Source organism: Mercenaria mercenaria, chromosome 4 (assembly GCF_021730395.1).
Source record: "Mercenaria mercenaria strain notata chromosome 4, MADL_Memer_1, whole genome shotgun sequence".
NCBI classification, from domain to species: Eukaryota; Metazoa; Mollusca; class Bivalvia; order Venerida; family Veneridae; genus Mercenaria; species Mercenaria mercenaria.
In genome coordinates this window covers 10829314-10854603 of record NC_069364.1, presented here as the reverse complement: position 1 = coordinate 10854603, position 25290 = coordinate 10829314, and the positions used below count along the sequence as shown (strand labels likewise).

The window sequence follows — 25290 nt, the reverse complement described above, 5'->3', positions numbered from 1 at the left end:
TTGGATTTTGCTTACTCCATTTAAAAATAACCTTAGGGAAGATGTAAAACCTACCTAAATTTCTTCCACAATATATAATCTAAGAGTGAAAGCAAAATAGAGAACTTTCACCGCGTGTAACTCAATATTTTTAAAGATGTGTAACTCTACCCCTTCTGTAAAGTAGTAAATTCACTTTGAACACCAAGAAATCGCTTATAAGATTCATCTTTTTCCATTTTTGTACAAAAAATCAATAATAAGTCTTGAAAGAAGTAAAAACTTACTAGTAAAAAAGGAAAATAAGGAAAAAAAATTTGGTCCCAGTAGGGCTTGAACCTACGAACCCCTAAGAACTGCAGTAAAAGTAGGTTTATGGTAGGAATTGAATACTCTTCAAAAAGGAGGTTCTCTATTAGTGATCTAATACCTTAATTCTATTATGGGCCTAATACCTTAAACGGAAGATTGTGGACTTTTCACCTTTTATATAGGTAGGTTGAATTCAATTACAGTGCATGACATGGTACGATATAATAATGTCGGCGTGCGCGCGCTCTTCGGTGCAGGAGCGTAGCCCAAAAAATCGGGTGCCTGTGGTTATTTCGTATCTCGGTGGTGCATTTATCTGTTTTATATATATGAAATGCTTAAACAGAATTTCCATATTTTAAATATAGACCTATTAATGCTAAAAATAACATGTACACTTATTGATGACTAATATTTTTTCCACATTGTACTTTTATATATATACATGTACATAAAAGTGTTGTAATATTTTCAAGATATTTTTAGAACGGATGGGGGTATTAATGAAAATTACTGACGCCGGTGGGGAACAATAATGCTTAAACCTCGCCCATTAATTAATGTCATACATGAATCGAAACTACGATCTTTTATTTATCTTTTTGTCACATTATTTTTGCATTCATGACGGGCCGGCGGCCAACTAAGATAAGATAAGATAAGATAAGATTTATTTAAAGTCGGCAAGACATCGAACACGTACAACATAATCTCATCAAGCTTTTGAACCGACTACAGATTAACATATGGTATATATTAAAACAATTGTATAAAAGCTGCAATGATAATAATGGATTTTAGTGTTAAAGAGTTAAAATAGCATTCAGCAATATACCATAAGATATCTAAACAATCTATGTCCTATCATCGATTTCAACTAAATTTAGCTGCAGTTGGGTTTTTCTGGCACTATAAATAGACACAAATATTGGGTTGTGTAGGGTGATTTTTCAGTGTCTCTCAAAATTTGCTGTGATATTGTCGTATCTCAACAAAATTCCGGACGACCATCACCGATAGCGCTTGGATTTAACCTTGAAAAACAAAAATTTTCCCAGTATGCCGTCTACGCAAAACGAATGGAATCTTTCGATGCCTGGCCAGAATATTTACCTGTCAAGAAGATGACCTTGTCGAAGCAGGACTTGTATATACAGCTTTTATATAATATGTTCTTACTGTTTTCATCATGTTGTTATAGTCAGTTCAAAAGCTCTTCAGAGCTTATGTTATAATGTTGCTTTCTTGCCGACTTTAAATAAAACTTATCTTAGGTATGTGCCCAGTTATTAATTGAAATTCCATTTTATAGCTGTTTTGTTGTGCGTATGACAGCGTAAGCGTAGGTCAGCAAAAGAACTAATAAAAATATACATCGTTAGTCTAGTTCCATATCAGAAAAATAAATAAAGTGTATTGGTTCACCTTACTAATCTGAATAACTCGGATATTGGGATTGGTACATTTAATGAAAAAATACAGGTGTCATAACTCACATTACTGACACAGTCTTGGTCCATTATGCCAGATTGATATGAATCATTTAATAACTCATATATTTGATGTATAAAAATAGAATACAATCCATTACAATTATTTTGTATTTTTTGATTTTTGTATTGGATTATGACAGTTAACTTTGTTTAGCATTACATAGATCTCAATGGATCTAGATATTCATTGGATTTATTTTATTCTATGAATTATTTCAGGAGTTGGGGACAGTGTACGATGTTACTTCTGTGGCGGTGGACAGAGGAACTGGGAACAGGATGATGTACCAATGGAGGTACACGCCAAGTGGTATCCAAAATTCCCACACATCCTGTTAGCCAAGGGTCAGGCATACGTTGAGGAACTTGGTCGTGGGGGAAAATCAGAGGAAGATAATTCATCAGTTCAGGTAATATAAGGACATATTCAGGACATTTTTAATACTAGTGCTAACTGCTATAACATTAGTTAATGCAGTCTTTTAATATCAGATGTGTCATAACCACAAATTAAATGTTAACACTTAAAAAGGTTTTCAAAGAATTGCATACGGATCAAAAATAACTTCTAGATTATGCAGCAAAAGGATTCCAGATGTAAAAAAAAAATCAATAAAGTTTTAGCGAAGTTGAAATAACCATAATAGCAATAATAATATAAAATAGAAAAAGTGGAAACTCCACAGGTGGCCCAACACAACAAAAACGAAAATGTTGCAGGCCCGGTTTGATTGAGCCTGTTCATGGACGGCAGTGGAAATGCATGCTACCATCTACGCCCTCTAGCCCCGGGTTGAGCAGAACTCAACATTTACACATGCTAAAAGTACAAAAAAAACAATTTAGAGACATCCGCAGATGTGTCCATACGGCGGTTCACATGGAACCTTCAATGCTATACTAGTGTGTAATTCCATGAAAAGCGGCGTATGGTTAATTGAGGGAAAGAAAGCGATTACAAAGATTTATATTTGCATGCAACAAAGACAATATTCAATTAGTAGAGTTAAGTTCATCGGTAAAATGAAAATGAAACCTTTCAGATATGTAAACAGGATTAATGTGTATAAGACCTAACCATCTTGAAAGCTGCACAAAGTTGTTTTGAAATGGATTACTCAAAAGCTATGGTTCAGAAAGCGATCGTCAAATTCTTTGACAGATATGGTACGTTTTGTTCATGCTTCAACAGGATTAAGAGATTAAGGAAAGTTTGCAATTAAATTTAAATAAAGTTTCTCCAAATACGTACGTTAACATAGTTTTAATGCAAGGTAATGATTGTATCTTACATCAATTACTAGAGCTAGTTACAAAATAAATAATACTTCTATGAGGAAGAGGCCTGCCCACTTAGCTCGGGCGCGAGTTTGCGAGTACGATCCTTTAGCGAGGTGTATGTTCTCTGTGACAATTTGACAAAAGATATTGTGTCTTTTCAAAATCATTCGTCCTCCACCTCTGGTTCAGGTGAGGAAAATTGCAGATATTTGCGGAGAACACGTTTGTACTGGTACAGAAGCCAGGAACAGGGTTAAGTTAACTGCTTGTCGTTACATAACTGAAATACTGTTGAAAAATGGTGATTTATTTATTTATTTGGGTTTTACGGCGCACCAACACAGTATAGGTTATATGGCGCCAAACAGGACTACAAATTTTGGTTCCACATCTCATTTACATCGAAATAAAAAGATGAGGTATGGAATCAAAATTTGCATACCTGCTGGAATCACAGAGTTACGGCAAAACCAAGTGTTAAGACCCTATTAGTCGCCTCTTACGATCATGCAAGGGTAAGGCAGTGGTTCCAATTCTTTTCACACACAGATTGTCCCAGAACCACATGGGGCACTGAAAAATGGTGAAAATCCAAAACAAATTTATGAGGAAGAGAATTATTTTCAAATTGACTTTGTATCATTTTACAGGTAACAGTGATTTCTAGGCTAAAGACTTGTGTGAGATTTTGTTTGAACTTGTGGAAGTGCCGACAGAATCGTTTCCATTTGTGTCAGATGACGTTGTAGATAGTACAAACACATCTCAACGCTCAACGAGGAGTTGGAATCCGAGGATATCCAGACTCCATGTAAATATGTCAATGGTTTGTATTGCAGAAATTTCAGTCTTTAACTCCATACATAATTTACTAAATTTATTTATTTATTTATTTATTTATTATACCATACTTATATAACACTCTTTTCATACAAAATATGTACGTTCAAAGTGCTTTACAAAACGTAAAGAACACATACATACATGAAAATATATTGGTAAAAGATTAAAATGAATAGTAATTAAAACAAGATCATCCATAAAATATGTTCAACGTTAAATTGTTTTTGATTTAACGCCATTTTCAACAGTATTTCAAATTTTGTTATATTTTATAACATGTGTGAAAGAGATGCGTTTTCAAGGATTTTTTAAATGCGGACAGTGAACTTGAATCTCTGATGCTTGCTGGGAGGGCATTCCAAAGCTTTGGAGCTGCATGCTTGAAACTTCTGTCACCATACTTTACTGTTCGACTCCTCGGTACAACCAAAGACACCGGGCCATTTGCCGACTTTAAGTCTCTACGAGGCTTGTACATGTCCAGCATATCGACAATGTACTTGGGAGATTTATTGTGCATGGCGTTGTATGTAAGTGTCAAAATTTTGAATCTTTGCGGAGCTGAACCGGAAGCCAATGCAACTCCTTCAAGACCGGCGTGATGTGTTCGTATCTTGGAGTCCTGCTTATGATGCGGGCCGCTGTGTTTTGAACACATTAAAGTTTTTGCAGTGAGTCTTTGGAAATTCCATACAGCAGCGAGTTACAATAGTCTGCTTTCGATGTAACTAGAGAGTTCACAAGAGACTTGGTAGCATCAGCTGTGATGTACTGTGTGTGGTAACACATTTACCTGGCTACCCGTGTCAAGTTTAAACCTAACAAATGTTTTTGAAGGACCTACCTCAAAGTGTGCAAATACCTGCCCATTTATCACACTTGATTCTACACAATCAATAAAAAGATCCTGAGTATTGTCATTATACAATTTTTTTTCTGAAATGAGAATTTCATCAACACTGGATTTACATACAGATCTAAAATGGTTCCACTTTTAACTTTTAAAACATTGTTTCCCTTTAGCATGTTTTTCCACAATTGTAGCAATTTTTCCTGGCGTTGTTTTGCTGCATGTTTAGTCGGTATCCCTTCCTCTCCTGGCCTGAGGCATTGTGACCAGGCTGGTCTAAGGTGTTATGACCAGATTTCTGTTCCCCATATTTGGACTGGACTGCATTCACCGACTGGCTTGGTGACTGTGCTATTGTTTGAGACAGGCTCATTTCCTTGAGTTGTTCCTGAGCATAATCAAATGATTGGCAGACCTGTGTAGCTTTGTCTAGGGTGAGTTTCTCACCTTCACTTATTAGTTTTTTCTCTTATTTTTTGTGAATTAACTCCAACAAGAGCTGTCTCCATAGGATGACACATGCCCCCGATGGCACTTTGAATGAATAGTTATGGCCGATGTTAGAGTTTAGGACCTTTGACCTACGGACCTGGGTCTTGCGCGCGACACGTCGTCTTACTGTGGTACACATTCATGCCCAATAATTTTAAAATCCATGCATGAATGACAAAGATATGGACCGGACACGCCCATCAATGCACTATCATGAAATATGACCTTTAACGTCTAAGTGTGACCTTGACCTTTGAGCTACGGACCTGGGTCTTGCGCGCGACACGTCGTCTTACTGTGGTACACATTCATGCCAAGTTATTTGAAAATCCATCCATGGATGACAAAGATATGGACCGGACACGAATGCACTATCATGAAAAATGACCTTTAACGTCTAAGTGTGACGACCTTTGAGCTACGGACCTGGGTCTTGCGCGTGACACGTCGTCTTACTGTGGTACACATTCATGCCAAGTTATTTGAAAATTCATCCATGGATGACAAAGATATGGACCGGACACGAATGCACTATCATGAAAAATGACCTTTAACGTCTAAGTGTGACCTTGACCTTTGAGCTACGGACCTGGGTCTTGCGCGCGACACGTCGTCTTACTGTGGTACACATTCATGCCAAGTTATTTGAAAATCCATCCATGGATGACAAAGATATGGACCGGACACGAAAATTGCGGACAGACCGACAGACTGACAGACGGTTCAAAAAATATATGCCTCCCTTCGGAGGCTTAAAAACGATCCTGCCTCTGATCATTTGATCCCTGTCTACATAGTCGCAGTCATTAGCTAACATTTTAAGCTTGGTTAGAAACTGTTCAAATGTCTTTTCATCCTGAACCTCGTTATTGAAACGATATCTCGCAAATACTGGATTGATTGATGGCTGCAAGTGTTTTTTCACTGCATCACATATAGGCTTTAACTTTTTCCTGTTGGCTTCTGAGATGGTTAATGTTCCCACAATGTATCTGCCCTTTTCGCCAACCCACAATAATAGATAGATGACTTCTTCATCTGTCTTTCATGGGCCCCTTAAAAATGAGGTCACAATGTTCTACAAATTTGCGCCATGTTTCAGGCAAGTTTGTACTCCTCCAATCCATGCAAGGAGTTGGGACCCCAGTTAAGTCCATTTTTATAGCTGGAGTTATGGCTTTCCTTGACGTTGTGAAATTCACTCACAAATCTATATTTATTAATCCATGAGAAAATTAAATGAAATTATTCTAGTTGAATGTTCACAATTAAATGGTGTGCAAGTTCATAAATTCAGTCTTTCTTACACCATATAATGATATGATGCAGGACTTAATATAGAATGACAACACTTGTATTCTAACTACTTTATTTACTATGACTGATGCCTACTAGCTAGTGCCTGGGTATTATATACAAGATAAGGGAGGTTACCTAGGTAGAAATGCCACCTAAGCATATCCTGTTACAAAATGTATTTTTGCCTTTTTTAGCAACCTATTTACTGTTGCACACTGTTCTCTGTAAAGCTGGTGGTCTATTGTCAGTCTTGATTTGCGCCATTTCTGTTCCAACCTGCGCCTTAAATGTTTAGCATCATGAAGTTCTTGTGTATAACAGGTCTCTGAATAATGGTTTTTGTGAGCAATGGCGCATGCTTATCAATAATTGATGTAAGTTCTTGTGTGTATATGTTCACTAACTCATCAACATCAGTCCTTTTGCATGATTGCTTTCAGGGACTCTGATTTCAGAAGATCCCCTTTAAATGAGTCAACATCAATTGTCCCAAGTTTTCGAAAGGAAACAGTTTTTCTCACCGGTGGAGGTCTGGCAGCCTTTGCTTTAAAAGTCACAGAAAAATGATCGCGAGCAGCCTTACCACTGTTGTCAGACAGACCTTGATCAGTGAATTCAATGTTTGACACGATGTCATCGTTATCTCTTGTAATGACAACATCCAGGATATGCCCACGCGAGTGGCTTCACTTACATGCCGTCTCATTCCGTGTGCATCCAAAGTAGTTACAAGGTTGGCTGTGAGTCTGTCAGTCGGAATGTCAAAATGAAAGTTTAAACCTCCATCAATGATAATTTGTTTGTCAGCTGTTGCAAATTGGGCCATTCATTCTCAAGAAAGTCTCCTATTTTAAGTCCATTTCCCTTGCTGCATCTGTCACAAATTGACATACAGGCCTTATTTTATCTGTAGTGTAAATGCAGGTATTGCATCATCTTTTTGTAAATTTTTGAGTTATTGAGGTAAATGTCAGATTTCACGCATAAAATACCTCTCATGTTTTTCTGTATTTCATAACTTAAATGTCCATGTAAATTTCATTAAATTCGGTTCAGTAATAAGAAAGTTGATATTTTATAAACTTCAGTAATTTATGTTTTTATCCCCAAAACCACTATAATGGGCCTCAAATTGTCAATTTCAATCCGCGCCAAAGTAGTTAGATTCCCCGGCTATATCGTGAATCTCGTGGAAATACAAATAGTCAAGAGTTTACGCATAGGCCGTGAATCCCATGAAATTTAGTATTTGGCGGGACATTACCCTTTAAATAGACTGGACTAGATATGCCTTGCGCACACCACCTTCCGACATTATAGACGAATCTATGTCTGAATTATTTTCTTGCTAGAAATGTATGCTCGATCGAGCTTCTTCCGCCAGACGATTTTCCTGCTGATGTCATAACCCGGAAGTACAATGCCCGAGGTTCACTTGTCTTCACTCGCCTGGATGTGATATTCCCAGCGCAGAGCGTACGTCCCATGGTTGTGCCGTAAATCGAAAAGACGCCGATTTTTGTTATCCTCTGAAGTCAGCTCAGGGATGCAATCACCTACCACCATAGGGAGCCAATACGGAATCAACGTATTCACGGTTTAAAGGGACTTTATTTCAAGATACGTTTTGATATTGTTTGTGCTACTTAAAGTTCGCAATTAAATTAAAGAACTGTGACACGTCACTTTAGAATGGAACTGTAAGATCTTTTGTATCCGGAGATACTGAACTTTGATTTTTTTCTTTCTTATAATCAGTTTTTTTTTCATATCATCTATGCATTGTTAATAATCATCTAATGTAAATAAATTTGAAAATATTGTAAAGGGTGTTGATTTGTTTTGATGGTTACTGTCGCCGGTACGGCCTTTCCTGCCACAGCATCTCTTTGATATATATAAGTTTCAAACTAGTACTAACGTTTACGCATGGTATCTTTGGTTTAATCGTCTCAAAGAGGATATATTAATTTTGTTTTTGTTTTTTTCACCACAAGTATAAAACCTATGACCTGCTTGATAGTAGATTGTTAGTGAGATATTTTGTTGATGTGGCTGTGTAATAAATAAATAGTTATAATTATATAATTATAGATAATGGAAAAAAATAAATATCTGGTGTCAAAATGGCATACGCTTGAAATATAGTGCTAGAAATGTCTGATTTTAAATGGAAGAAAACTTCGAAAAACAGAATGAAGAGATGGTTATCAAACTGATGAATTAGTGTTTTATGTTAAATGTTTAACAGATAAAGTGTAAATAATGGATTTCTTACTTTTCAGAAGAAATTGAGAATTTAAAAGAAGAAAATCAGAGACTAGGAAAACCAGATGTGCACGATTTGTTTGGACAAACGCGCAGATGTGATTTTCCTGCCTTGTGGGCACATGGTCAGCTGTCCAGCACTTGCAAAGTGCCCCATCTGTAGAAAAGCTATAAATGGACATATTAAAGCTTTTTTTGCTTTTGCTGTTACGAGTAGCGTATCGTAGAACACTGGGATACTCTAGTACACATATACAAACAGCAAACTCAGAATAGTTTGCATGGTAGAAGCATCGGCAAACACATTGATTTGCATCCAACCTGTCCTGCATTAATTCGCTGTAAATGTTATTTCATAACTGGAAAATAAGAAATCCAACAATCATATTGGATGTACAATGGTACGGTTTAATCAGTGACTATATGTATACTATTGTATCAAAGTTTTTCTCCCAAATTTAGGTTTTGGGCTCTTAGTACAAGACACTAAGGGAGGAGAGAACAACAAAATATAAGATTAAATAATCACAACAAAAGTCTAGGAAGCTAGGTTATACAAGTCCAAGTCATTGGCTATGGCATGAAAATATCATACACTCGCCCGCTAAGCTCAATAGGGAGAGCGCTGACTTAAGGATATCAGAGTCGTGGGTTCGATCCCCGTGCAAGGAAAATGTTCGCCGAGGCAATATAATAGAAGACAATGTGTCTGAAATCATTCGTCATCCGCCACAAATTTATGTGGAGAAGTTAGCAGTTATTTGCGGAGAACAAGTTTGTATTAGTACAGAATCCAGGAAACTGGTTAGGTTAACCGCCTGCCATTGCAAAACTGAAAACGGCGTTAAACAAAACAAAAATTTCATACTTTTGGTTACTATTTCAATGTCTTAGTGGCTACCATCTGTTTTTTGTTAAGTTTGTTTTGGGTTTAACGCCGTTTTTCAACAGTATTTCAGTTATGTAACGGCGGGCAGTTAACCTAACCAGTTTTCCTGGATTCTGTACCAGTACAAACCTGTTCTCCGCAAGTAACTGCCAACTTCCCCAGATCAATCAGAGGTGGAGGACTAATGATGTCAGACACAATGTCGTTTATCAAATAGTCAAATAACGATTAAACTTGCAAAATGATGCAAGGTTTTAAAAGTGCCAAAACGATGTTGTTTTTGAAATTATGAACATATAAAAAGTGTTATGGTTTTAATGAAGAAAAAACAACAACTTTCGAGTCACGTTACTTGCAAGAGCCAAATGAATAGGCCGGGAATGATCTCAAAACCAAGTCTTTTGGAACATATGAATGTGAGTAACCATGCCACCATGAATGTTATTTGTTTGTTTTGGGTTTAACGCCGCTTTTCAACAATATTTCAGTTAGGTTACGGCGGGCAGTTAACTTAATCAATGTTCCCAGTCGCAAGTACCTTCAAAGTTCCTCACATGGATCAGAGGTGGAGGACGAATGGCGTCATAAACGATGTCTATTATCAAAATACCGAACTCGCGACCCCGTGATCCGTAAAATAAACAACCAAAAGGGTTTGTGGTGAGTAACGGCAAAAATACATTCAGCAAAAAATTAAGGATGTTACAAAGAAGCAAATAATTTCATAAGTCAGAATCAATTTAACAGAAAATGAAGTTGGGGAGTTGGGTGGGGGGGGGGGGGGGGGGGGGGGGGGGGGGGGGGGGGCAGCGGGTGATGACCGGATGAGGGTACAAAACTTCACATGTTGACTATAAATAATGATGGAAAATTAAAAAAATGGGGTGGGGGATACATGATCAGGGTGGTGGGCATGACTGGTTGGAGGAGTGGGGTGGTGGAACGGTACTACTTTGCATGTTGATATATATTCATGGAAAGTTTGGGGAAAAAAAACAATAAAAAAGTAATTTTTTTGTGTGTGGGGTTGGGGGAGGGGGGAGGGGGTGTGACCAAGGCAAGGTGGTGACCAGGTATGGATATACAACTTCACAATCATGTATATAATAAATGTTCATTGAAAAGAAATTTAATGAAATTCTACCAATTAGTTGGTTTGTTATGTAGAAATTACGAATTTTTAAACAATTAAAGGGCAATAACGCTAAGGATAATCGACAAATAAAAAATGACGGGCATCATCGAAGTATGTTGGTTCTTATTTAATTCAAGTTTCATGAAATTCTATCAGCTTGTTACTGAGAAATGGTAGACAAGCTCCTAGACTATGATATATCTTTTTACATTTTTATGATTGAATGTAGTGAACTGAGCCAGTCTATATCCTATGTCCAATATCATAATAATTTCAACATCATTCCTCTGTGAAAATCTCTAAAATAGACTGGCTTTTGTCTCTATGAAATTGAATTCCTCGAAAACAGGAAAATTGTAGAAATATATTTATCATCAGTCTAGTGGCTAGTCTAGAGAAATGGCTGCAGAAGTGGATTTTTCGTTAAATCAAGGGCAATAACTCTAAGGGAAATTGACCAATCCAAAAAGAACTTGACGGGCATCATAGCAGTATGTTGATTCGTGTTTATTTCAAGTTTTATGAAATTCTACCTGCTAGTTACTGAGAAATGGCTGCGGACGGACATTTTTGGGCATTTTCCATAAAATCAATGACAATAACTCTAAAAGAAATTGACCAATCCAAACAAAAACTTGACGGGCATCATCGCAGTATGTTGGTTCATGTTCATTTCAAGTTTCATGAAATTCTACCTGCTAGTTACTTAGAAATGGCTGCGGACGGACAACGCCACTACAATACCCCCCTCCCGATTTCATCGGCGGGGGATAAACAGGAGCCTGGCACTATGATACATAAAATGGAGCGTATACGATTATTACTACATTGAAACATATTTAGAGCAGGGCTGTATATGACTAGGCATACACATGAAAATTTACCATACTTTAATTCACATTCATACACATTCTTTAAACACTAAAACCTTGAACAAAATGAAAAATGATATTTTTTTAAATACAGTGTATAATGCAGTCAACATACAGATATCTCTTAAATTTTCTGCAATTAAATGAAAATGGATACATGAATTGTTTTTATATTACATTTACATCTTTGCAAAGGTAGCTGAAATTTCAAATGTATCACGAAAGAAGAACTACACAACATCGGCACATAGCCAGCACATGCCAGAATCAATCTAAAACATTTATGTACAATAAGAGGGTGATGATGGCCCTATATCACTCACCAGTGTTTTAGAGCTAGAACAAGTATACCAAGCAGCAGTTATGCCAAATTACTTTAAAACTGCAGATTCAGCAGTTTTCCATTCAGCAATATAGGCAAAAATTGACATGCCCCAACACCCATGTCACCCGAGGAACATTTTTAAGAACTCATATCAAATTCAGACATTGTCAAGTGGTTTATGGGAGATGGTGATTAACGACTTTTCAATTTTTAGGTCTGAGAAAAAGCTTATTTGAAAATTGGATATATGGATATTTTTGGTAGATGGTCACCCATGAAACATTCTTATAAAATTATTTCAAACTCCAACGGTTTGGGAAATGTTTTTTGACGAATCAGAATACTATGAGCAATCTTAGTAGGATTAACCAAGAATCATTTGTGTAGAAGTATTTTAAAATTAGGCGAACAGTTTCAGACAATATTTAATTTCTACTTATACAAAAAGGGAAAGTGACAACACCATCTGGCGGCCAGGTGTTTTACCAAACTAGAATAGTTTGAAAAAAAATCTTTTAAGCTGGTTACCTGAACAAGAGCTGAAAGAGGAGACAGCGCGCTCGACTATTTCTACAAAGAGCATAACTGAGGAAACTTGAATAATCACTGGAGTAATAATCAATGCCTAAGGTGTGAAAGATGCTGTTAGATAACAGTAATTACTGTTACGGTTTGAGGCAAATTTCAGTAATCTGAGCAATAACTATTATAGAGTGAAAAAGTATTTAGAAAAAACACCAACTAAAACTCCTAACTTTTTAGGGACATAACTGATAGTATACTTCTGCCAAATAAATGTACCTTGTGACATATGAAGTTGGTGATAATGTGAAACAGCTATTTTTTTATGCGGGCTGTTAGATATGTATTAATACCAAACAGAGAAACTGAAAAACTTTGAAAGCGGACCACGTAAGAACATCCAGGTCATGTTTCATCCATTTCCAACTAATGTTTTCATAGAAGTTGTTCGAAGAAAAGTGTGGATGGATAACGGATAGTGAGTGATCACAATAGCTCATTCCTAGCACGAAGTGCTCGGATGAGATCAACAGATTTCTCTCAAATATACGAATCATTTTTTTGAATTGAAGATTAATGCAAAAATTCACAAAGAATTGATAAAATAATTAACATCAGAGTTAATCCGTGTTTAGTGTTGAGAATTCTAAACGCACACAGGCTATCTTGAAGTGAAATACTTTTTTCTTCCATTCAGAAAATAATGCTATTCTGTTATTGCCTGAAGTGCAAAGCTTTTAATTTCTAATGGATTGACATATATACTTCATATCTAACAACAGTTTACACACTGGTTAATAATGTTTCAGCTTGTTTATGAAAGTAAATACTTGTAAAATCTAAACATATTAACCACACATTCATAGGCATTGGAACCGGAGATGGGAACAGTTTTACAAACAAAATTGATTAAGTGGATGGCAATATTCCAAAATCTTCCTTTTAAAAAATAGAAACACTATTAAAATATACATTCGAGTTGATAGTAAAACGTTCTGTGCAAATTTCTAAAACAGTTAGCCACTCCCATCCCCCTCCAACTTAATAATGATCCTACACCAATGACAAAATAAGCAAAGCAATAACTGTTATACATTGTATGTGCAAGTATTTAACATAAACAAGTGGGCCATGATGGCCCTATATCGCTCACCTGAGTAGAGTTGTTTGCTCGAACAAATTTCTTAGCTTAAGCTTTAAAAACAAGAAAATAGGAGAGTGGGTCAAGGTAAAGATTATGCAAGATTACTTTTGAAATCTGTAAAAAAAATATTACAGGTGGTCCAAATCCTTTTGCTGTAGCTTAGAAAACAAGAAAGTACATCAGTAGGTCACACTGATGGTCACTGAAAGTCTGTTAAAAGATCAGCATGCAAAACTATACATGTCATCCAGATTTCAAAGCTATATCTTAAAAAAACAAGAAAGTAGGTCAGTAGGTCACATTCAGGGTCACTGAAAATCAGAATTAAGATCGGTGTGCAAAACTGTACATGTCATCCAAATTTCAAGGCTGTATCTTAAAAAACAAGAAAGTAGGTCAGTAGGTCACATTCATGGTCAGTGAGTCAGTTTTAAGATCAGTGTGCAAAACTGTACATGTCATCCAAATTTCAAGGCTGTATCTTAAAAAACAAGGAATAGGTCAGAAGGTCAAGGTTACAGTCAAGTGACCCCTAATTACTTGGGTCATAAGGTAACTATAATTAAACAGTCTGGGAAATATGATCAGATAATTTCTGAAGTATTTTTTCCCATATAACTCAAATAACAAGAGGACCATGATCCTGAATCGCTCACCTCTTCCCACATGACCCAGTTTTGAGTATAACGTCGTTTTTTCTATTATTTGACATAGTGACCTAGTTTTTGAGCTCATGTGACCCAGTTTTGAACTTGACCTAGATATTATCAAGATAAAAATTCTGACCAATTTTCATGAAGATCCATTGAAAAATATGGTCTCTAGAGAGGTCACAAGGTTTTTCTATTATTTGACCTAGTTTTCGAAGGTACGTGACCCTGTTTTGAACTTTATCTAGATATCATCAAGATGAACATTCTCACTAATTTTCATGAAGATCTCATGAAAAATATGGCCTCTAGAGAGGTCACAAGGTTTTTCTATTTTTATACCTACTGGCCTAGTTTTTGACCGCACCTGACCCAGTTTCAAATCTGACCTAGATGTCATCAAGGTGAACATTCTGACTAATTTTCATGAAGATCCATTCAAGGGTATGGCCTCTAGAGAGGTCACAAGGTTTTTCTATTTCAAGACCTACTGACCTAGTTTTTGATTGCAGTTGACCCAGTTTCAAACTTGACCTATATATCATCAAGATAAACATTCAGACCAACTTTCATACAGATCCCATGAAAAATATGGCCTCTAGAGAGGTCACAACGTTTTTTCATTATTTGACCTACTTTTTGATGGCACGTGACCCACTTTCGAACTTGACCTAGATATCATCAAGATGAACATTCTGACCAATTTTTATGGAGATCCATTCACAAGTATGGCCTCTAGAGAGGTCACAAGGTTTTTCTATTTTTAGACCTACTGACCTAGATTTTGACCGCACATGACCCTGTTTCGAACTAGAACTAGATATCATCAAGATGAACATTCAGACAAACTTTCATACAGATCCCATGAAAAATATGGCCTTTAAAGAGGTTACAAGGTTTTTCTATTATTTGACCTACTGACCTAGTTTTTGAAGGCAAGTGACCCACTTTCGAACTTGACATAGATATCATCAAGATGAACATTTAGACCAACTTTCATACAGATCCCGTGAAAAATATGGCCTTTAAAGAGGTTACAAGGTTTTTCTATTATTTGACCTACTGACCTAGTTTTTGAAGGCAAGTGACCCACTTTCGAACTTGACATAGATATCATCAAGATGAACATTTAGACCAACTTTCATACAGATCCCGTGAAAAATATGGCCTCTAGAGAGGTCACAAGGTTTTTCTATTATTTGACCTACTGACCTAGTTTTTGATGGCACGTTACCCACTTTCGAACCTGACCTAGATATCATCAAGGTGAACGTTCTGACCAATTTTCATGAAGATCTCATGAAATATATGGCCTCTAGTGAGGTCACAAGGTTTTTCTATTTTTAGACCTACTGACCTAGTTTTTGACCGCACATGAGACAGTTTCGAACTTGGCCTAGATATCATCAGGATGAACATTCAGACCAACTTTCATACAGATCCCGTGAAAAATATGGCCTTTAGAGATGTCACAAGGTTTTTCTATCATTTGACCTTCTGACATAGTTTTTGATGGCACGTGACCCACTTTCGAACCTGACCTAGATATTATCAAGGTGAACGTTCTGACCAATTTTCATGAAGATCTTTTGAAATATATGGCCTCTAGAGAGGTCACAAGGTTTTTCTATTTTTAGACCTACTGACATAGTTTTTAAAGGCACGTGACCCAGTTTCGAACTTGACCTAGATATCATCAAGGTGAATGTTCTGGCCAATTTTCATGAAGATCTTGTGAAATATATGTCCTCTAGAGAGGTCACAAGGTTTTTCTATTTTTAGACCTACTGACCTAGTTTTTGAAGGCACGTGACCCAGTTTCAAACTTGACCTAGATATCGTCAAGGTGAACATTCTGACCAATTTTCATGAAGATCCATTGAAAATTATGGCCTCTAGAGAGGTCACAAGGTTTTTCTATTTTTAGACCTACTGACCTAGAATTTGAAGGCACATGACCCAGTTTCGAACTTGACCTAGAATTTACCAAGATGAACATTCTGACCCATTTTCATAAAGATCCTATGAAAAATGTGACCTCTAGAGATGTCACAAGCAAAAGTTTACGCACACACGGACAGACCCACGGACGGACGACGGATGCTGCGCGATCACAAAAGCTCACCTTGTCACTTTGTGACAGGTGAGCTAAAAAGCAAATGTTGGTCTTTTAAGGAGCCATAACTCTGGAACCCATGATGGGATCTGGCCATGAGAAGAAGCTGTTTAAAGGTATTTCTATGTTTTTCTCTAGTGTCCCAGACAAAGGGCCCATTGTCACCATCTGAATAAAACTTGGAGCGGATCTTACAATGATGCTATAAAAATGTTTGATGAGGAACTATCAAGGGTTTAAGAAGAAGTTGTTTAAAGGTGCAGTCAAACCTGTGTTAAAGACCACTTTTGAACAGAAACCACCTGGCTCTAAAGACCACGTGTTTTGTTTCCCATTTTAACATTTACAGTGTATTTTAACCTGTGAATAAAGACCACCTCCCAATAAAGACCACATTTTGGCTTTCCCAAGGGTGGTCTTCATTGACAGGTTCGACTGTATTTGCATTTTTTAGATCTAGTGGCTCCTAAAAGAGGCCAGAGTGGACATTATAATGATGCTACAGTCCAACTCTGATGAAGATTCAACAAGAGGGTCATGATGACCCTGGATCACTCACAAAAACATAATGTCTCCCCCTATGTATACCTTTAGCTCTGGCGGCCATTTTGTACAGCGAAGCCGAACATGTCGGCGATATGCACAACTAGGCTTGGTACTGATCACTTCACTCCTGTGAAGTTTCGTTGAAATCTGGCCAGCAGTTTGACCTGTGAAAGCCGGACAAGATTTTTCTATTTTCAGCTCTGGTGGCTATTTTGTGCAATGAAGTGGAACTTGCCAGCTATATGCACAACTAAGCTTGGTACTGATCACTCCTATAAAGTTTCGTCGAAATCCGGCTAGTAGTTTGATCCGTGAAAGCCGGACAAGCTTAATGCAGAAGGACTGACAGACGGCAGAGGCAAAAACAATATGTCTCCACCAGGTATGGGGGCAGACATAATTCTATTTGTTAGTGAGTAGGCTTGGTACTGATCACTCCTGTGAAGTTTTGTCAAAATCCAGCCAGCAGTTTGACTGTGAAAGCCGGACAAGAATTTTCTTTTTTTTAGCTCTGGCGGCCATTTTGTGCAGCGAAGCCGAAAATGCCGGCGATATGCACAACTAGGGTTGGTACTGATCAATCCTGTGAAGTTTCGTCGAAATCCGGCTAGTAGTTTGATCCGTGAAAGCCGGACAAGCTTAATGCAGAAGGACTGACAGACGGCAGAGGCAAAAACAATATGTCTCCACCAGGTATGGGGGCAGACATAATTCTATTTGTTAGATAAAAACCTGTTCTGTGTGACATTCAGTCTTGCACTATCATCCTAACTCTGTGCACTTGCTTTCGCAATAAGCATTGTGGAATTTTATATCTTGGGCTTTCGAACTTAGATCAAATGCAAAATAACACATTTAGGAAGTGTAACGCATGGCTCGGTAATTTTTCAATTTCATGTCTATGTAAAGTATTCATATTTTCAGCCGACTGTTGATTGTATTAGTTTCAAAGTACCTTTATGATTGGATAATTTACTATGAAATACAAGATATATGAAATACAGAAGTGTCTAGAAAAGTCCACAAATGTACAATTCAATATCAAAAAACATGTCAAATGGGATACAAAGCAATCAGTTTTTTTTAACAATTTACTTCTTGCTCAGCTAGAATATTCTGGTATAACAGTAAATTTTATTTACCCCAAATGAACCAATTACCCTGTAGTAACAATAAAAAGTAATTAAACTATTTCATTATCAACAATATTTACTTTGTAGCAACAATAAACAGTATTATATACTAATTAAATGTTTTATTGTCAACATTATAACACTTTAGCAACAATAAACTGTAGTTTAAAATTGAGCCGTGCCATGCGACTACCAACATAGTGCGTTTGCGACCAGAATGGATCCAGACCAGCATGCACATCTGCGCAGTCTGGTCAGGAGTCATGCTGTTCTCTTTCAAAGCCTATTGCAATTAGAGAAACCATTAGGGAACAGCATGGATCCTTACCAGACTGCACAGATGCACAGTTGGTCTGGATCCATGCTGGTCACAAACACACTATGATGGTTTTCTCATGGCGCGGCTCGAAAGTTTATCATTTAAGGTATTAGGCCCCTAATAGTGATGTTTGAAAAATGGTATTTGCTTTGCATATTCTTAAAATTGACCGTACTTCGCACTTTGTTGCAAATTTTTAAAAACTTTTACCGTGCCGTATTTTTTAAATTCTGTGTAATTTACGGTATTTCCTCAAGCTCAAGTAGAGACAAATTTCAAAGTGGCGACCTTTATCCAAACGTTCGCAGAGAATTCATTGTACCATTACTTTTTATGAAAGAAACATCAAACTATTGGTAAACAATTATAAAACTTAAAATAAAACTGTCAGTATAATTTTTTCTAGGATACCTCAAGTAAACGGATTTAATGAGACAGAATTCTAACTCCAACATTGAAAAGTTAAGGGCGAATCCTGCGGGTCTGTTTTGAATTTCGCTCACTTCATTCAAAAATAACCTTGGGGCAGAAGTAAAACCTACCTACATTTCTTCCACAATATGTAATCTAAAGAATGAAGGCAAAATGGAGAACTTTTACCGCATTTAACTCAGTATTTTTAATGATGTCTAACTCTACCCCTTCAGTTTCAGAGGTAAATTCACTTTGAACAGCAAGAAATCGCTTATCAAATGAATTTTTTCCACTTTTGTACAATAAATCAATAACAAGTATTGAAAGACATCAAAACTTACTAGAAACAAGAGGACCATGATGGTCCTGAATCGCTCACCTCTTCCCACATGACCCAGTTTTGAGTATGACGTCGTTTTTTCTATTATTTGACATAGTGACCTAGTTTTTGAGCTGATGTGACCCAGTTTTGAACTTGACCTAGATATTATCAAGATAAAAATTCTGACCAATTTTCATGAAGATCCATTGAAAAATTTGGTCTCTAGAGAGGTCACAAGGTTTTTCTATTATTTGACCTATTGACCTAGTTTTCAAAGGTACGTGACCCTGTTTTGAACTTTACCTAGATATCATCAAGGTGAACATTCTCACTAATTTTCATGAAGATCTCATGAAAAATATGGCCTCTAGAAAGGTCACAAGGTTTTTCTATTTTTATACCTACTGGCCTATTTTTGACCGCATGTGACCCAGTTTTGAAACATGACCTAGATATCACCAAGATGAACATTCTGACCAACTTTCATACAGATCCCATGAAAAGTATGGCCTCTAGAGAGGTCACAAGGTTTTTTTATTATTTGACCTACTGACCTAGTTTTTTAAGGCACGTGACCCAGTTTCAAACTTGACCTAGATATCATCAAGGTGAACATTCTGACCAATTTTTTTGGAGATCCATTCACAAGTATGGCCTCTAGAGAGGTCACAAGGTTTTTCTATTTTTAGACCTACTGACCTAGTTTTTGACCGCACATGACCCTGTTTCGAACTTGACCTAGATATCATCAAGATGAACATTCAGACCAATTTTCATACAGATCCCATGAAAAATATTGCCTTTAGAGAGGTCACAAGGTTTTTCTATTATTTGACCTACTGACCTAGTTTTTTAAGGCACGTGACCCAGTTTCAAACTTGACCTAGATATCATCAAGGTGAACATTCTGACCAATTTTTTTGGAGATCCATTCACAAGTATGGCCTCTAGAGAGGTCACAAGGTTTTTCTATTTTTAGACCTACTGACCTAGTTTTTGACCGCACATGACCCTGTTTCGAACTTGACCTAGATATCATCAAGATGAACATTCAGACCAATTTTCATACAGATCCCATGAAAAATATTGCCTTTAGAGAGGTCACAAGGTTTTTCTATTATTTGACCTACTGACCTAGTTTTTGAAGGCACGTCTCCCACTTTCGAACTTGACCTAGATATGATCAAGATGAACATTCAGACCAACTTTCATACAGATCCCATAAAAAATATAGCCTCTAGAGAGGTCACAAGGTTTTTCTATTATTTGACCTACTGACCTAGTTTTTGATGGCACGTGACCCACTTTCAAACTTGACCTAGATATCATCAAGGTGAACATTCTGACCAATTTTCATGAAGATCTCATGAAATATATGGCCTCTAGAGAGGTCACAAGGTTTTTCTATTTTTAGACCTACTGACCTAGTTTTTGACCGCACGTGACCCAGTTTCAAACTTGACCTAGATATCTCCAAGACGAACATTCAGACCAACTTTCATACAGATCCCATGAAAAATATGGCCTTTAGAGAGGTCACAAGGTTTTTTTATTATTTGACCTACTGACCTAGTTTTTGATGGCACGTGACCGAGTTTCGAACTTGACCTAGATATCATCAAGGTGAACGTTCTGACCAATTTTCATGAAGATCTTGTGAAATATATGGCCTCTAGAGAGGTCACAAGGTTTTTCTATTTTTAGACCTACTGACCTAGTTTTTGAAGGCACGTGACCCAGTTTCAAACTTGACCTAGATATCATCAAGATGAACATTCAGACCAATTTTCATGAAGATCTTGTGAAATATATGGCCTCTAGAGAGGTCACAAGGTTTTTCTATTTTTAGACCTACTGACCTAGTTTTTGATGGCACGTGACCCAGTTTCGAACTTGACCTAGATATCATCAAGATGAACATTCTGATCAACTTTCATAAAGATCCCATGAAAAATGTGACCTCTAGAGAGGTCACAAGCAAAAGTTTACGGACGCACGGACGGACGACGGACACCGCGCGATCACAAAAGCTCACCTTGTCACTTTGTGACAGGTGAGCTAAAAAAAGGAAAACAAGGAGAAAAAAAAAATGGTCCCAGTGGGGCTTGAACCTACGCACCCATGAAAATTGCAGTCAAAGTAGGTTTATGGTAGGAATTGAATACTCTTCAAAAAGGAGGTACTCTATTATGGGCCTAATACCTTAACAAAACAACAAGAAATTGTGACCTAGGTACCGACATTCCCTGCCCAAGACCAGTCTGTACCAAATTGCCAGGCAATATAAAGCAATGTACAGAGTTAAAGATTAACATGTTTATAATCTGAATTCTCGACCATGTACACCCGAGTTATACAAGGTTTTGATTTATGTTATTTTCAATACATTTGATAAAGAGGGCTTTGGTTTGAAAATGTTGGAAATCTATAACTGGTAATTACATGTGGCCTCTAGCTAGAGACAGTAACCTTTTTCTACTATTTAATGTCATGAACTAGATAGTAACAAAGATGTACTATATTTGGCCTACGGTAGTGACATTGTTTTAGACTTAAATTTAAACTTGACCCACATATTATAAAGACATATTCTGACCATGCTTCATGAAGATGCTTTCTATTTAGTTTAAACATTTATTTTTATTTTCTCCCTCACTTCGTTCATTCGAAAATAAATTATTTCTTTCCTTTACTAATAATTGATACCAAACAAACAACTTAACACAAAATAGGTTTCAAAACTGTTCATATAACAAATCAATAGCACAATAACACAATATAATAATGGAACGCCTTCAATATATATATAATCAGAAATAAACTAGTATCTATACCACAATTCTTTCTAAATATACATGAACTGATGCAATCAATATGTCAAAGAAAACGTAACAACGTCAGAAAACAATCATTGATTAAACCTACTACCATGCCGTTAATAAAAGCAATCATGAATTTCAGAAATTCACAACATTGTATTTAATAGGTATTTCCTTACAGCTGTGTATTATATGTACTTAAATTACAAAATTTCTTGAATAATAATTAACATTTTTTTTTACATCATATTCAATTGTACATTCTTATTCTGGACTATTTATGAACATTTGCAATAAAGCAGAACCTTACAGACAGATTACAGAAAGGAATGGACAGTTCATATGTAATACAACAAGTACGTGTCAGATTATCTTACTCTTTTGGCATTTTCTTTTGATTTCTTTATCTGTTACCACAATTGTTTTGAAATAATGAAATTTTTTAATTTCTTCTAAAAACTACCCAGAAAGACAGGTTAATCGTATGCTGCAAGCCGGCTGCCCCAACCCTAACTCTTTTCTATTTTTTTTTATCATTATTTCCTATATGAGGGGGGAGGTAGGGAGAATCCGAGGCTCTGACCAGCGAAAAGGCTCTCTCCACCCCCTGCTTTCCGAGTATTTATTTATATCTTATTAATGTTTATACTAGATTAAGTAAATGTGCCAAACAAAACAAAAACAATATGAAAAAAACTGGGTAATCCATGAACTGTCATCCAATATAAGGTAAATTGATAAATTTCTTATTTAAGAAATATTTCAGTTATGTATTTTACAGAATAAATGACATAAGACCATCTCCTCATATTTCTGTAAATACTATGTACCAAGTGAGCTAATAATAATACAGAAACTGAATCCTGTAAAAAGCTACTGAGAAAAGAAAAGTACAGGTAGAAGTAGATATATGACGATCATTCGAAATATCATTTTGTATTAGAAAAACATTTGAACATTGAAACAAAATCTCACTTACAACTAGATACTAGTATTTTGAAAAGTGCCCACAATATTCACAAAAAGGCACTTTTCATAACATATAAAATATGCTACACATGGTATTGGTGTACACAACTATTACAATGCTAGCATAAAGGCATAAACAAGAGGACCTTAAAGATGCATAGGAATGATAGATTTGTTTTCCTTGTAAGACATTATTTGCTTGTTAAAAATACAGTAGTAATTCCTTGTTATCATTAAAGTCCCTGAAATAATAAGGCTTTTCATTTTTCAACAAGAATTGTTGTTATAATGAATAGTACTAATCATGCAGCACAAATTTTCATTTGTTGACTAAGTAAAGGGCCATAACTATGGTCTGACTGATAAAAATCCATAACATAATTCCGGATGCACAATTTCTCATAATGAATGATTATTATAGTATGGGGTTTCATAACCCGAAGTCAAATACTTTTTGAGATATGTGCAACACAACTTTAATGCATAGTTTTGACTAAGTCAAGGGCAATAACTCTGGTTTGAGTGATATTTCTAACAAAACTCCAGATCGAAAACTTTGCATGCTGAATAATATTCCTGTAATCGTGTTTAATATTACTGGGTCAAATACTTTTTGAAATACATGTGAAACAAACTTAGGCCTTTTTCATGCATCATTTGCAGCCAAGGGCCACACGTCTGGTCCTGCTGTGTGAGGTCTAAATAAAATTCCCTGGTGCACAACTTCCTGTGCTGAATAACAATCATGTGCAGTTTGATGGATAGACTGACAAGGGCAACTCAAGGTCTGCTAAAGCCGGTGCTAGGGTGCGTGAGTGGTGTTGCACTATCCATTACTTTTCATGAACAGACTCAATTAAACCTTATTTTTCTTTTGATTTTTTCTATGATTTCAGTTGACCGTAACAGACATGACTTGCATGTTGTCGCATTAGGGTTGAAATTTGTGACTTACTGCGAGTAAAAAATATATAGCGGTCATCACTAAAATTTAATGATCGAGGACAAAAATTTTTTGGAAAACAAAAAAATATTTGGGGAGACAAATAGAAACTTAAAAGTCAACATATTACAAATGAGTAAGTTCTCAGGTGATTTTAGATCATTTCATTTCGTGGTCTACACCAAAAAAGGGTTATTTTGCAAGAACATGGATTTGTTTGTTTTGATTTAATGTCGTTTTTTTTCAACAGTATTTCAGTTATGTAATAGCCGGCAGTTAACCTTATAAGAGTTCCTTGATTCTGTTCCAGTAAAAGCCTGTTCTCCACAAGTATTTCAGTTATGTAATAGCTGGCAGTTAACCTTATAAGTGTTCCTTGATTCTGTTCCAGTAAAAGCCTGTTCTCCACAAGTAACATCCCAACTTCCTCACATGAATCAGAGGTGGAGGACGAATGATTTCAATTTCAGACACAATATCTCTTATCAAATCGTCACTGAAAAACATACAACCCACCCGAGGATCGAACTCGCATTCCCGAAATACATAGATCGGCAGTCTCCCTATTGAGCTAAGCTGGCGGGTACAGGCTACGAGTTTGTGTTTTTCAAAGTTTGAAGATAAAATGTACATGTTCACTCAATTTTAATTTCATGTATTGATGCAACCACTAAATTCACTAAACTTAGTCCACCCAAAAATAATAATGATTTTTAAAGTGGCATTATGCTCATTTTACTGCACATAGTGTGTTTTTGATGAACGTTTTATAAAAGCAATTTTCAGTTGCTGTGTATTTAAATGTGTTAAAGTATTGATAATGCCGCATCAGTATTTGAAAGTTGATGCTTTTGAAATAAAGAAGTCAGACTAATAAAATAATAGTTTATTTCTTCAATCTTCTATGCAGTGATCTCCCTTATCTCTAAGTTAGAGATTTCTGAAGTTGAATGGAAGCAACTCCTGCATACAGTTTGATTTTTAAAAAAAAAAAGACTTCCCCAGTCAAAAAAAAAGTCATATTTGGAAAATTATTATTTCGTACTGGTAACAAGAAGAGTTTGGTATATTGGGGTAAAAGCTATGATTTCTTCTCCCTTTTTACACACACATCTATTTCAGCTGGATTTTTAATTGAAAAATGCACACATTTCCACTTTAAAGTAAACCAAACCAAAGCCTTTTAACTAGAGGTTGCTTGTGATCAAAGATCATGTATCCCGTTTGAATGGAATGGACACATGCTTAAATTGATAAAACCTTGCTATAATACAGAAATCTGCGAGTGTTGGAAAATCAAATTGTTGAACTAGATAGAACAAACAATCTGTTACGACCATATATAATATGTTGAA

General features: G+C 36.3%; 1 protein-coding gene and 1 long non-coding RNA gene across 8 annotated transcripts in view; one reads left to right on the top strand and one right to left on the bottom strand.

Moving 5' to 3' along the window:
• LOC123550967 (dentin sialophosphoprotein-like) overlaps positions 1-25290 on the bottom strand; it is a 190755-nt gene that overhangs the window by 97292 nt on the left and 68173 nt on the right. The window lies entirely within an intron of this gene.
• LOC128556200 (uncharacterized) lies at positions 1242-9578 on the top strand. Of its 2 annotated transcripts, XR_008370489.1 has the most exons (5): positions 1242-1438; positions 2004-2194; positions 2828-2951; positions 3716-3891; positions 8835-9578. It is a non-coding gene; the product is annotated as an uncharacterized LOC128556200 (long non-coding RNA). The 2 variants fall into 2 exon arrangements; XR_008370488.1 differs by lacking the exon at positions 2828-2951.